This window comes from Bombyx mori, chromosome 6 (genome assembly GCF_030269925.1).
Source record: "Bombyx mori chromosome 6, ASM3026992v2".
Lineage (NCBI taxonomy): Eukaryota > Metazoa > Arthropoda > Insecta > Lepidoptera > Bombycidae > Bombyx > Bombyx mori.
In genome coordinates, this window is record NC_085112.1 from 9,967,233 (window position 1) to 9,982,907 (window position 15,675).

Consider the following 15,675-nt stretch of genomic DNA (forward strand, 5'->3'; position numbering starts at 1 on the left):
TCCGACTCCGGTATGGCTGCGATAGTATCATCCACGTATAACTTTAAGAAGTGAATTTCAAACGGTAGAATCTTCAATATCTGATCGATGACATAGTTCATAACGATGTTAGCTATAACTGGACTTGCAGGGTTTCCCATACTGCTGCCTTCCATTTGTGCATAGAACTCTCCTTGATATACAAAGTAACTTGAATCATAACAAAACGTAATGAGGTCAACTAACACACTCTTAGGAATTTTTACTAAATGCTTCATGTTATCCCAAGTTTCCTCAATTACTTTAAGAATCAAGTCACGACGTACATTCGTGAACAATGACACTACATCCAATGAAATCAGTACATAATTCTTCGGTAAGCTAACCTTTCTACTAAATGTCACGAAGTCAAATGAATTTTTTACATTATATTGAAACTTCTCAATCACTGGAGTCAGTATTTCATGTAGGAACCGAGCCAGGCTGTAACTCGGTGAATTAACACAACTGACCACTGGACGCAAACAACAAGTCTCCTTATGTGTTTTCCTCAAACCATAAATCCTGGGTGCAACAGTATACTTTGCTTTCAGATGTTTACCTTGTTGTTCCTCAACAATTTTTGCTACTACTAACTTGTTCACTAAACTGTTTGCAACTTTTTGCCATTTATTTGTAGGATCCTTTTTCAGTAATTTATATGTCACCTTGTCATTCAACATCTTTCTCATTTCAGTGTCATACTCAGTTTTTAACATTATCACTGTTGTGTTCCCTTTATCCGCTCTTGCAACTATTAAGTCCGGTCTCTCTTTTAGAAATTTTCGAGTAATATATAAATTTTTTTATTAATACTGTATGATTTAGTCTATCATTTTTTTTTTTTTTTGTAATAGTTAGAAATTACATTAATCGCTTTAGATCTCAAATTATTCTTAACAATATCTTTTCCTTCATCGTTACAATCATCCAACTGTACAGCTTCAATTCCAAATTCTAAATCCTTAATCACAGTTGGTATCACCTTCCACTTTTCTTTTATTTCTATACCAAACTTAGGTTCTAAGTTCAATATCATTTCTACTTCAGTTGGTAGCTGTACATCTGTATAATTGTAAATATGTTTACTCTTGCTTGATAATGTATGACGGTTTATTTTTTGTTTAATTAATATATCAAATTTTTTAATGTTGGTATTTTTTATCTTATTAAAATTATATTCATATCTTTTGTTGATCATTACCACACATCTTCTAAATAACTGTTCTGAGACCAAACCTTTTGCAAATTGCAGCAATTAGCAATTTTATGTGTCGTGTTGGCTTTGTTTCCGGAATCAAAAAATAGTAATTAAATAATTTAGTGGCTTTGTAGATTTGTATTAGTCTCTGATGTCTGAGACAATTGTGCAGTGTATGATAGAGATTATTTAAATTCATATTATGATGCCTGATGAAGGTCTAATAAAAGACCGAAACGTTGCTAAAATAATAATGTAATTTGTTATAATAGTCCTATCTTGTCCACATTCCTGAGATACACGAAAAATATTAGTAGAATTTTAAAGGGCAAGGAATTTGATACTCGGACGTATGTAAGTGATGTAATCTTTGATTGAAGTTTATTCCAATGCAAACTTCTGTATAGAAATAAAGTAATGTTGATGAAAATATTCATGCTGCATAGTATTTTCTGAAGTAGAAAACGAACATCGAAAGAAATTAAGGCACATTGGAAAATGATTTAAATTTATTTATTTATTTATTTATTTTATTACTAAACTAGATTAAAACAGTCGAGACTATTTACAATGACTTTCGTTATACCGACTTTTATAAACAATCGTTTTAGGCTTTAAGAGCTGCTTGTACTTAAGCCGAGTTAAATCACATTTTTTTTATTTGTATTCAATTTTCATTCAAAATCAAAACGCATCATTGCTTCACGGTTGAAATAGGTAAGTCATGCGGGTTCATGAAACGACCTACCACCAGAAAAGCTTATGTTTAATTAATCAGTAGCGCACGAGGCGTTAATTTATACAACCATCTAATAACAAATATTTAATTTTGACAAAAATACAAAGACTTTCTTTAGGAGCAATTCTTTCGTTGTAATAAAGTAAAAGTGTCTCACGTACCGGCTGAATAAAATTATACTGCTCTGTGATCCAATTACACGGAATGATGTCGCCGCAATGATAAAAAGACTGTACTCGTATTTCCTTAAAGAGTCTTAAGATGTAAAGTTTACGAGTAAAAGAAAAAGTGTGATATAAAATAAGAGATAATGTCGTAAACAGTTGTGTCATCAACTGTAAATTAACAAAATGTATTTACATTAAAATTTTTGTTTAGTTTTATTGTTGCTAGAATTCTCTTTAATATATTTTCCGAATTATATATTGAACTGAATATTAGTACCTTTAGGTGGTAGGGTAATGATAAGGATAAGATAATCAGATCGTTGAATATTGATATTATCTGTGAATGCGTCAAATGGTGCCCGGTTTTTTTTTTTTTTTTTTTTTTTTTATGATTGAAAGTTTACTGGTGGCCCGAAGGCCTTTCCAGTTTCACCAGGACAGGTGGGCGAGCAAAGGCTCAGCCAAGAGGGGTGGGATTTGCTAACAACTGCCCGAGCGCCTCCGAAGGAGACCTAACAACTCAAGAGCAATTGTTTCGCGAATGAATCTACTACCGGATCGGAATCGCGACCCGCTGAGAAGATCCGGCGAGAAACTCAGCGGGCTGATGCATGGGTTAGGTTGCACGTCGACCTCTTTGTCGAGTTCGACGAGTACGGTTACCGGGGTCCCTAAGCCAGCCCCTAGTATTAGAGCTGAAGGCATCTAATGCAAAGGTTATTGGATCTGATGGATCCGTAAGGACGTGTCTAGGGCGTCGACGGTGACTGGCTCCTGCATGATCAGGATTCGGGGAGTAGTCAGCGGCGGCAACGATAAGGCGATTATCATGACGCATAGCCTTATCGAAGTATCGTTCCGACGCTGACTTCATGTATTTCCGAATTGATTCGAGGCCCAGGTCGTCGTGTAGGTCAACGTTCCTCACGAACCACGGAGCCCCGACAGCTAACCTGCAAAAGCGGGATTGTAGGGATTGGAGGGTGTCTATGTGTGTGCGGGCCGCGTGAGCGAACACCACACTCGCGTAAGTCATGACGGGCCTTATGCAAGTTTTGTAAAGTGTCACCTTGTTCCGAAGGGACATTTTACTCCGCTTACAGATCATGGGGTAGAGTCTACCGAGAATAAACGCGGCACGGTCACGGACTGATTTTATATGCGGGCGGAATGTCATCGATGCATCCAGGGTAACGCCCAGGTACTTGACCTTCCTGGCCCAGGGTATGGGTTGTCTAAAGAGAGTAATCGGGGGTGTGAGATTCCTCCTCCTAATCCGGGAGGAAATCCGTGTGGAGCTTCCCCTCTGAAATAGCACCGCAGTACTTTTCGCTGGGTTGATGTCTATGCGCCATTTTCGGAACCACTGTCCTAGGGCTAGGGCTGCGCTCTGAAGCTTCTTCGCGATTAGGGACTTATTTCTACTAGAATAGTAAACAGTCGTGTCGTCGGCGAATAAAGCTAAATGGGTCGGCGGCGACCGGGGAATATCGTTGACGAATAAGCTAAATAGGAGGGGTGAGAGGACAGAGCCTTGCGGGACTCCAGCTGTGAGAGGTCGTGGGGAGGAGCGGGTTCCCTCGACTCGATATCGAAAAGAGCGGTTCGACAAGAAGTCCCGTATGATGAGCACGAGACTATCCGGCACGCCCATGTTGAATAGTTTTAAAATCAAACCATTGTGCCAGACTTTGTCGAACGCTTTTGCGACGTCGAAGAAGAGAGCTCCCGTGTATAACGGTTTTGGTCGATTAAGCCCCACAAGAATGTGCTCCGTGAGGCGGTGCACCTGTTGAACGCATGAGTGATTTGTACGGAATCCAAATTGTTCATCGATAAGAATGCCCTTGGATGAGACGAAGTCTCTGAGGCGTTTGTAGAGCAGACGCTCATACAGTTTGCCTAGAGACATGAGGAGGCTAATCGGGCGGTAGCTCGTCGGATGATTTTTTGGTTTACCGGGTTTATGTATGCCGATAACGTCCGCTTCTTTCCACACCGCGGGAAAGATACAGTTCGCCATAGCGGCATTGAAAATAGATGCCAACATCACGATGAGTTGGACGGGTAGAAGTTTAATAACGCGGTTGGATATACCGTCGGAACCGGGAGCCTTGCGAGGACGTAGGTCTTTGATCAAGTCTTTAACTTCCATCGGGGTGACGGGTGGTAACGCATCAGAGGGTGGCAAGGAGGCTCTGCGTTCTACCTCACTGTCTACTAATTCTACATGAACAGGGTCCACGGATTGAGTGCTGGGCGTGCACTGGGTTTGCAATGTATCGGCCAGCAGCTCTGCTTTTTCGTCATCATCGAACGCCGCGAGTCGGCCTGAGGGGCCTACGAGGGGGGGCATAGTTACTACCGTATCCAATTTGAGAGTACGAGCTAAGCGGTAGTAAGACCTTTGAGAGGGCGCGAGTCCTTCTAAGAAATCAGACCATCTGGCATCTCGGACTTCGGTGATGCGAGACTTTACGTCGCGTTGTAGGGCACGCATTCGAATACGATTTTCCGCGGTAGAATACCTATCGTACGCACGGATCGAGGCGTTCTTAACTCTAAGGAGTTCCCTAATATCGTCGGGCAATTTGAAGCGGTGAAGGAAGTCCTCCGCTACAACTTGCTTCGATGACCTATCTAATGTCGAGGTGATGTGTGACGTTACGATGTCTATGGCTTCAGCGGTATCCTGAGGAGACGGGATAGAGTCCGGACTAAACGGAAGCGATGGTGGATCAGATTCAGCCAGGCTGATGCCCAGCGTGTGCCAATCCACCACAGTCCTCGTGACGGGAACGGAATCGGGAGCGCGACCGAGCTTCATAACGACGGGACGGTGGTCTGAATCTAACTCTGAAACTACTTCGATCGAGTGTAAGCGCAGAGTTACGTTTTTTAATAACGCTATGTCGAGTATATCCGGGCGATGCGCGATATTTAGCGGGTAGTGAGTCGGTGTTAGCGGAGCGACGATATCGAAGGCGAGATCATCGACTAACGCGTCAAGCCGCCTGCCATTCGGGGTTGTGGTGTGTGAGTTCCACCTGATGTGTTTACAATTTAGGTCGCCCGCCAGAATGACAGAGCTCCCCATACCGAGCAGCGCCTCGATATCACTGCTTAGAACGATCTTATCCGGTGGAAGATAAACGGACGCGATAACGATCGGCGCGTGTCCCGTCAGTGAGATTCGGCACACTGATGCTTCGATATTAGCGAGCGCGGGAGGATCGAGCGGAACGCAATGCAGGGCTCTTCTATAGTAAATGACGGTACCACCACCACGGGCAGAGAGCCTGTCGTTCCTGACCATGTTATAGTTCGCGATTTTAGGGTCACGGCGCGCGGGCTTAAGTAGGGTCTCCTGCACTAAAAAGATATCAATTTGGTGGTCACGCAAAAAGTCAGAAACCTGATCACGTTGATTTGCGAGACCGTAAGCGTTAAAAAATCCTATCGTTACGGATAGGGGCTTTATTCTACTTATATACGCCATTGATTACCGGCGGAGTGAGGGGAGGACGTACGTATTTAATGACGCGTATACGTCGGCGTATTCCTGCACAACGGCGATAAAGTGTTGTGCAGTGGAGGCAGCGCGAATGGCGTCGCCCAAAGCGTTAACGCGCTCAAAGTTGATCGACTGAAAGAAGTCGATCGCTAAAGCGAGATTGTCGGACGCGGTCGGAGGGCAAGTCGCGGGAGAGGGACGAGTCGGGGGGGCGGGACGAATCGCGGAGGAGGGAGTTGTAGCCGTGTTCGTGTACGGCAGCGGTTTTGCCCAGGCCGAGACACTGGGCACCGCCGCCGGAACGAACGCTGGCTTAGCCTGCGACGCAGAGGGTGCCGAGGCTTTGATGTCTGGGCCGGAAGCTCGGAGGCGGTTTTGGCGGGCGACGCGGCGATTTATTTTAGGGGCTTGGGGGCAACCACGGTAATTCGCGGGGTGACCCTGTGTTCGACACAGGACGCAGGTGCCCGGTTATGGCAATCTGCAGTTCACTGATTGATTTAAAAAATGTTTTATTTTTCTTTAAATTTAGTGTTACATGCGAATAAGACCTCTTTAGGTGTTTAGTAAAAAAAGTTTATATGTACGTAAGTAATTTAGTTTTTTTTTTTTCAGATAAGAGATAAACGAGTTAGAAAATGTTCTAAGCCCAGTACCGTTACGGCTGTCTGAGACACTGCTAGGGCCTAAATACTTAGACACCATCGTACACATATACATACTATGTAAGCACCAGCTGTGTTATAAAAACCAAAATTAGCTTTGGTTCACCGTAACAACTAGGTGGAAATTAATTCTAAATACTCTCTTAAATCATACAAAGCCGTAAATTATTAAATCGAACACCGCACAATCCCGAAATTTCAGAATGGAAATTCCCCGTTCACGGAACAATAAAACTAAAGAGGGGATTAATTCTCGATGCACCACACATTATCCGAGCGCGGGGAGACCAACGCGATCCAATTTCAACGAACGAAGTGAAAGCGTATTCACTATTTGCTTAAACTTCGTGCGCCAGAGTAGAAATTAGTACTTACTGTCAAAACAATTTTGTTCCCATACATCACGTAGGTACAATGTTTACGTTTTGCATACGTAATATACATAGATGACATATTAGCGAAAACATTGTACGTCTATGAATAACTAATTTTAGATATGACATTAACATTAATTTTAATGATTCACTTTATTTACATTTTTAAAGTTTTGTAACTGTTGCATAAATATGCCAATGCCAGTTAGTGTTCGAACCATTATTTTTTTCTCCTACCTACGCCGAAAGTTCGGTTTTCCCGCTGTACAGGGAAGAAAGTCTATCTTTTCGTCCCGCTGTACAGGGAAGAAAATGTAACATTTCGTCCCGCTGTACAGGGAAGAAAGTCTAACTTTTCGTCCCGCTGTACAGGGAAGAAAGTATAACATTTCCTCCCTGGGTACTGACAAGTGCGCGTGCGCGTTAGTGTCTACGTCTGCTCTCACGCACCTAAAATTCTCCGCCATTGTTGTGCTCGGGTAATTTGCAATATTGTGTTTTAGTGTAAAAGTGAAATAAACAAAAGGTAATAAAATTTAAAAATGAAGTACTCAACAAAGATGAGTTCATCAGACAGTTCTTATTCAATTCGTAGTAGTTTATTTAAAAATTAAGAATCAGTTAAATTGCTTTTTTATGAGTATGGGGGGATCCGCCCCCCCCTAACCCCTGCCAGGGCTTCACCCCTGGACCCCGGCTCGGTACTCCGCGAACTTTCGGCCTGGTAAGAGAAAAAATAGTATGTGCACCGCGGGAAAAAAGTAGGACATTTCCTCCCGCGTGTAAAATTGCGGGACGCGGGATGAGAATAACGAGCGTCTTTTAAGGGATTCAATTTGGGAGACCTGGCTGAACTTGGCCTTGCTGAGCCTTTGCTCACCCACCTGTCTTGGTGAAACTGGAAAGGCATCCAGGCCACCAGTAATCGTTCGATCGAAAAAAACATTTGGGAGACATGATTCAAACATACATATGGGTAAACATTTTAACCTTTTGGTCACCGAAATCTTGCCGCTATAAATATCCTGGTCTTCGTAAACACTATTTTTGAAATTTTTATTGTTGTCAGACGAGCGCACGGCCCATCTGATTGTGAGTGGTTATCTTCGCTCAAAGACGTCAATAATATCAGCGGCACAGCTAAGACCCACCCACCGCAAGCTCTTAGTCTACAAATAGAATACCTAGTCATGTCCAGGTGAAGAAGCAAAATTCTTTAGGCCACCAGTAATCCTGTCATCCAAAAAAACGTCCTTAGTAATACTATTCTTAACTTACATTTCATAAACTCCTAACTTTAATATATGTGATAGGGTTTGGTGACAGTCCGGTTGGTTTTAAATAACAAACCCCTCTTTGTGGTAAGGTAATGTGTACTTAACGATTTGAATATAACGTTGACTTTATTTCAATTTACTGTTTATAAGCTAAATAACGGCCTAACGTTCAGTTTCCCAAGGACCCCTTCGACCCTCTCTATCAGCTTAATAAACACGAGATTAAATCATAAATTTAGCATTTTAATGAAACTAAAACCATAAAAATGAATGTAGCTTAAATTAAAATGTTTAATGTCGTAAAAAAACAAGACAATACAAATTACGATTGGAAAATATTTTAAGGAAATAAACAATGAAATATTTCTTACCTTGATTAAAACTCATGAAAGAGATGAGCAAAAAAATATGAATAGCACACCTGGACTTATTATGTGTAACACGTATAGGCTTTAAGGTCGTCTTCACACTCTCCGGGGTGACATTCATTTTTGTTCGTCCCCAGATACGACCCTGTTTACGAGTATTCACACGCCCGCCGGCGCGGCCTAAACAAAAGATGGCATACACGAAGATTTATGAACAATTCACGACGCAATGATATGGGGTATCTATTCAAATCCTCTGTATTCGAGGGGCAGGTACTCCGACCAAGATGATGTATGTCCGTCGTTCAACACAATAGGCGTTTATATCGTACCTATGCGTACGATGAAATCAGTCTGCCCAAAGGTATGAACGTATATATATTTTTTTTTTATTGCTTAGATGGGGCTCCACCTGGTTTTAAGTGGTTACTGGAGCCCATAGATATCTACAGCGCAAATGCGCCTCCCACCTTAAGATAAGTTTTAAGATCTCAGTATAGTTACAACGGCTGCCCCAAACTTCAAACCGAAACGCATTACTGCTTCACGGCAGAAACAGGCAGAGCGGTGATACCTACCCGTGTGGACTCAAATTATAATTTATACACAGCACACCGTTAATCTTGCTGCCATGAACTATGATATCGAACTGCAGTATTGTAACGGCTGTAAAAAAATAAACGTAAAATAGCTAAGCGGCAAAATAGGTTTCCTACCCATGGCGACTCCCACCCATGATATGATTGATACATCGTCCTTATTAGTCGAGTTCTTGTTTGGTGGTCATCATTCTAGCCCGAAAACATTCTTGTTATCGATTCCGATCGAAAAAAAGAAGTTGGTGCGAATAGCCATTTGATAACCTCAACGACTTATTGGCGGGAACCCGTGGAGCGAAGTTGTGTGATTTTTTTTATTATTTTGTTAATTTAGTGCTTCTTCAGATTGAAATTGAAATGTTCAATAAAAAATAAATAAAAACAATTTCCATAACAGCGGATTATTAACAGTGTCTAACATTATTTCATAACTTTCATCTCGTTTCATTTAATTTCGTCCCAGTTGACTAGTCCTAATTTAATCAACTTCATTTCATTTCGCCTTACATAATTTTTCATTTATCAGAATATAAAGGCTTAGTTTAAAGATCGCCAGGCCACTAGTTAACAATCGATAAAATCTTTAAGATTATCTCAATAATTTCCAATTGACATTTAACTTTATTTCTATTTCAATGGTGAGTTTAGTAATACATTTATCAACTGTGTACATCTCCTGTCGCTGTTCACTTAAGAAAACCAACAACATATTTCAAGCAGTGATACTTAAACAAAAGTGCTAACTGTTTTCGTTTGAGAACTTGCAATTAGAGACGAAGGCAAGCTAGTGGACGCCGTTCCCCGCTTTTCAAGAGATCGTTGACCTCAAGCGCCAGTCAGCGTTTATTAAATTATGCTGTATTGTTTGAGGAATGCTCATCGAAGAAATGACGTCTGTTATCGTTCTTGGGAATGGCTGTCTGAGGCAATCCTCACCTCCCCACCACCACCTCCACCCCCCACCTCCTTAACGTTTGTTGAGAAGCTATGTTGATCATTAACGAAGATACCCGGAAACTATATTCGCGATCCTGCAGACCGAATGGTAAACAGTCGACGTCGCCCAAAACACGTAATTTCGGATTCTCCCGATCCACTAACGGTACTTTTAGGTACCTACCTCAAGCACTGGTCATCGTTCTCGTCGAACCCGTCGCCTGCGACGAAGGGCTCGGTGAGTAAATCAACCCACAGACACAGCCCACTGAGTTTCTCGCTGGATCTTCTCAGTGGGTCGCGTTTCCGATCCGGTTGTAGATTCTGCGAAGCACTGCTCTTGCTTGGGTTCGTGTTAGCAACAACGTCAGGCAGTGGGCTCACCTACTCGCCCCGTCACGCTGAAATGGTCTCTCAAGACCATCAGATTAGTTAGGAAAAAAGAAGAAGCAGTAATGCGTGTGAAGAGTGGGGCAGTCAGTGTACTACAATATCTAAATGAATATATATAATGATATGGGGTACTTCAGAATGAATAAACAATAAAATACTTAATTGTGTTTTCTGTGATATTATTATTAAGAAAATAACAATTAAAACCTTTAATCTCTTTTAAAATTAATATTTTCAACAAACTGAACTAATTTTTACTGAGTGATAGACTTCACTGAATGACAGTGAAGAAAAATCCGTTTTAAAAACTAAAGAGTTTTAAATAATTAAATTGGGCACATGACAGAGTTAAAATTAAAATCTGCTAACGGTTTGGTTTAATTTGATTTAATCAAGAGCGAGGGACATAATGTTACGAGATTATTTGTCAACTCAACCCTATCGCAAATGACTAACTAATTATTTAATTGTGATGGAAAAATCTAGATGGAATTTGATACTCAAATAGTTTTCTATTTCACTCGAACTTAAGTGCAAAAACTTGTCTTGTCATCATTTATTCTCGGGGGAAATGTCATGAGAGATCATTAGTAATGAATAAAAGATTTGTATATTTTAAATCGTTTTCAAAAATGGAGGAGTTTCAAATTTTAATTTCATAGCTAGTTATTTTTTTTAATATTCGTTACCTCAGAAGTCCGTCATTTGTAAGCCGATTTGAAAACGAATTTCTTTGTTTGAAAAAAAAAAACACTTTCGGATTAGTTTCGTAGACATTTTATTAAATCGATTCAGTAGTTCGGTTTAAGTATAACAATAATTGGAAAAAAATATTATTGAACTTAACGAAATTCAGTATTTTACTTTTTAATGAGTTAAGTGATTGTTTTCACTTCCACGACTGTTAACATTATTTAAAGAGTTTGGCTTGCTTTTCACTTTTAATGAGTTCTGCATATTTTCATCGTTGTCGCTCATCGCCATGATCACGGCTAGACTGAAGAGCAGATAAGTATTGGGTTTCAAATTGTTCGGAAAAAAATATCGACACCGTAGGGGTTATTGTCGATGCACGTTATCGATTTTCAATTGTTGTATTCAAAAACAACTAAAAAGATGGAAGACGGATTAGTCTACTCCGAATATCGTACCCGTAGTCTTCAGTATACCTGTGATAGTGACAACGGCGCCGAAATATCGGAAATATATTAAAAGTGAAAATTGACAGAGCCCGATAAATAATAGTGTCTATATAGTTAAATTATGTGTGAAATTATTGAAAACGTTTTAACGTCTATCAATGACAGCTTTCTAAACGCTAATGTAGACTGTCAACGATGTCTACTATAAATATACATTATCAAAATCGACGCCCAAACATCCTTGAATAATCTGAATATTCCGAATCTGAATATTCTGAATATTCCGAATAACCTTTTGCTAACAAGAAACTATTTTGACTATCCCTTGTTTGATTTAACTAATACTGACTTAGGTAGCTAACTGACGATAGGGCGTATTGTGAGATAATCTCCGTATTTCTGTCGCGAAGCAGATTTTCGTTCTGATGATTTGCGTTCTACAAGGCTTGTACAATATCGATGACCTCGTTCATGCAATGACTAGTAAGTCTGATTAGAAGCCGCAGTATTGTGTCAGGTTCGATTTGCAGTCAGTGTTGGTAGTACTTTGTTAGTGAAAATTTATATTCGGGTTCTAAGTGCACATATATTTATCTAGTTTTTATGTATCCAGCACACGTAACACAGGAGAAAACTTTAGCTTATGATCATTGAATGTAAAAAGGTAGTGTCTTAATACAAATGGTTGACCTCGTATACAAAAGTTCATCGCTAGAAAGATTCTCTTTGTAATATCTATGAGCTCTCCATTTCACATCAGGTAAGCCGTAAGTCGCTCAATCAAAATATTACGAAAATTCTCTCTACGAGGCCTTCCGTTCTGATTTTTTAGGGCCCCGGGACCAACGAAAATTATTAGAGAAAACTGTACAATATGCAATTGATATGTGAATTTCTATACAGTCTTTATCGACTTATAGCTAAATAAAAAAAAAACTCTCAATGATTGAGAAGATTTGGGATACGTGACTTTTAAAGCTCGGTCAAGCTCTAGGAAATAAATAAGCTCATTGATTCCTTTTTTAATTACAACTAATATTTAATTTTAGATAATCATGTCTGAAGAGTAGGCTTTTTAATTAATTAAGAAAAACGATATTAAGAAACTGAATGTGGAGTTTCTAGATGCTAAATACGATGACCCTGAATGAACCGCAAAAGCTTTGAATAATGAACAGACAATTTGAGCTGCTGAATGTATTAATAATACGCGGTTTAATGTTTATTACAGCGTACACGCGATACAGTGATTCGGCTAAAAGCGTCCAGGAGTATATAATGCGTAGCCAGTATCGATTACACACCTATGAAGAAGTACAGTATAATTAAAATCACAAGTAGATACTTCAGAAGACAAAAGTTGTTTACCGTAATTATTAGCACCAATATCGAATCAAATATCAATCAATGCGTTTCTATTTATTTATTTAAATAGTATAATGTTGGAGGAGGTCTGCAAGTGGCACCTGTGACAGAAAGTTGAGAAGTGCGCGTTTGAGATGGTATGGACATGTGATGAGACGAAATGAAAATGAGGTTGATAAGAGAGTGTTAACTATGAATGTGGAAGGGTAGGAAGAGGTAGACCTAAGAAGAAATGAATGGATTGCGTGAAAGACGATATGTGTAAGAGGTGAGGAGAGGAGGAGGAGCGAAGAAATGGTATATGATAGAGGAGTATGGAAGGAGAAAACATGTTGCGCCGACCCTAGATGACTGGGAGAAGGGCAGGAGAATGATAAATGATTTATGTAAGTAGGCCTTTACAGACACTTTTGATTGGAAATTGTCAAATGACCAAGGCTTGCTCTTTTCCAAATACTAGTACGTATGTTATATATGTACATTACTATACAAGAATTATAATATCTATCAAAATTATATACAATAAGTACGTTTTTCTGTATATTTTTTTTATTGCTTAGATGGGTAGACGAGCTCACAGCCCACCTGGTGTTAAGTGGTTACTGGAGTCCATAGACATCTACAACGTAAATGCGCCACCCACCTTGAGATATAAGCTCTAAGATCTAAAGTATAGTTACAACGGCTGCCCCACCCTTCAAACCGAAACTGCTTCACGGCAGAAATAGGCAGGCGGTGGTACCTACCCGCGCGGACTCACAAGAGGTCCTACCACCAGTGAAAAGTTTCTGAAAAATTAGTTTCTGCAAAGATGTTCTGGTTTCATTACTGGACACTGAACCACCCAATAATGTTCTGTGTGCACTAACATTTCAAACATTGAAACTAAAAACTAAAAAGATTTTAAAAATTGTCGCGCGAATATAGAGTCAATAAATTTAATATGCAAATAAATGTATTAACTAATAAATTAACAACCAGACAAAGAAATTCACGTTCTTTCAAATTACTGTTTTTAATGATGGATGTAAAAGAAATTATAATTCCTAGAATACTGTATAAGGCTTGGACTTCGGCGATACCATTTTCCTTTGTGATATCACGATGTAACGTAACAATATTTAAACATAAAATTACAGGATTTCGTTCATCTCATATAATTTAAAAATAAACAAGTATCTTTTAAACAACAGAGTATCTTACCTTACTTTTAATTAATTGTTATAAGTTTTACCTTAATATAATGTTTAGTATCTATACAACTTTTACCATTTATTAGCAGTTGGGTAATTTAATTTGCCTTTATTTCATAGCAATAAAGTTTAACGAAACATACAATAATTTTATGATTTAAACGCTACGTTAGCTGGAAAATATTCGAGGGAAAATGAAAAATTTCAATGACAGCCTTATAACAAATGCGGAAACATTTTCAGCGTATTGAAACAATATTATTATTGTCTATACAAATGGTTCCTTTTTTACGTATAAATAACTAAAATTAATGCAAATTTATTTTTAAATAATTGTTTAATATAATAATATGTTTTATATAATGTAATAATTATTGAATAAACATATATTTAATATTTGGAACTGCGGATTTGTTTTAAATTAATAATTTTTAATCTCGAGTTTTAAGCTTTTCGTTGAACTTTTTAGCGGTGTCGAAATAAAATCCAGTTAATTAGAATACAGAGAAATGTCTCTATAGTATTCTGTGGTTACTGAAGAGAATTCAAAGATAGAACATACGAACTGAACAAGAGGAATGAATACTGAAATTACCCCACTTCGGGACACAGGTGTCCTATTTTCGTATACAGAGAAAATGTAATGGAAGCCTTTAGGTAACTTTCACCTATTTTCGCACGGGTACTCTTTATGTGAAAGGGCTCCTGTCACTTTATATTTAATATTAACAAGATGTGCTTGAAATACGATGCGTGTGGCCCAAATATATTATGTTTGTCCTAAAAGATTGCGAGGCGATGCGGGTGCCAAAGCATTTGATGAATAAATGTGTGGCTAGTGGCAAGTTCTATTAGTACTACGTATCGTCTTGTGTAATCAACGAAAATTCGAAAAACGCTGTAGTGAAAATATGCGAAAACACGAAATAGGCATTTCTGAATTCCTTATTTTCGGTTCCATTTTAACTGTACCTATATTGTAATTTAACGTTTTAAATCGAGATTTTTCTGGTTATTTTAGAAGTTTTCTAATTATTTTAGAATATTAGTAGTAAATTTCTATTGTGTTAGATTAACATACTTTTTATCTATTTTTATAATATTGCTTATATGGATGAACGAGATCGCCGCTTATTTGGCACAAAATGGTTACCCGAGCCCATAGACATCAACAACATGGATACCATCACCCACCTTTGAAAAAACAGGATAGAGTACGTGTGTATTTATTAAATAGAAACCCTAATTTATCTCAGATATTTGGCTGCCTAATAATTTTCTGCATTATACTTTATAGCTTTGTAATAAAAGCAGAATGGAACAAATAAGGGAGAAGTTATTACAACAATTGATAAATCTATATCTGTAGCAGTAAAACATGAACGTCGTATCGTAATCATATTAAGATAAAAGGTAAACATTCAATTTGTTAATACAATGTCCTCCTGTAGTGCCGACAGATTTAGGTCTGAACTAAAATAACGTACTTTTTAAATAATTCCTACGCTGTCTGTTGGATGGGATTAACTTTGAGAGTACTGTAAGCGAGCTGCTTGATTATTTGCGTAGAGAACGACAGAGCTTCAACACTCACTCGAATGAGGCAAAGTGATTTTCCTTTTTATCTCATTTCGACTAAATTACTTTGTTGTGTCCGAGATGAATTCTGTAATTGATTTTAAGCAAACTTCCGAGAAAATGCTAGATTTATACTAAAACTAGAA

General features: G+C 38.8%; 1 protein-coding gene across 1 annotated transcript in view; it reads left to right on the forward strand.

The window, feature by feature from the left end:
* LOC101738250 (protein toll) overlaps nt 1-15,675 on the forward strand; it is a 151,937-nt gene that overhangs the window by 98,375 nt on the left and 37,887 nt on the right. The window contains exon 2 of the mRNA XM_062669105.1: nt 8,461-8,687. The gene's annotated coding sequence lies outside the window, so the exon portion shown is untranslated. The remainder of the gene's footprint in view (nt 1-8,460; nt 8,688-15,675) is intronic.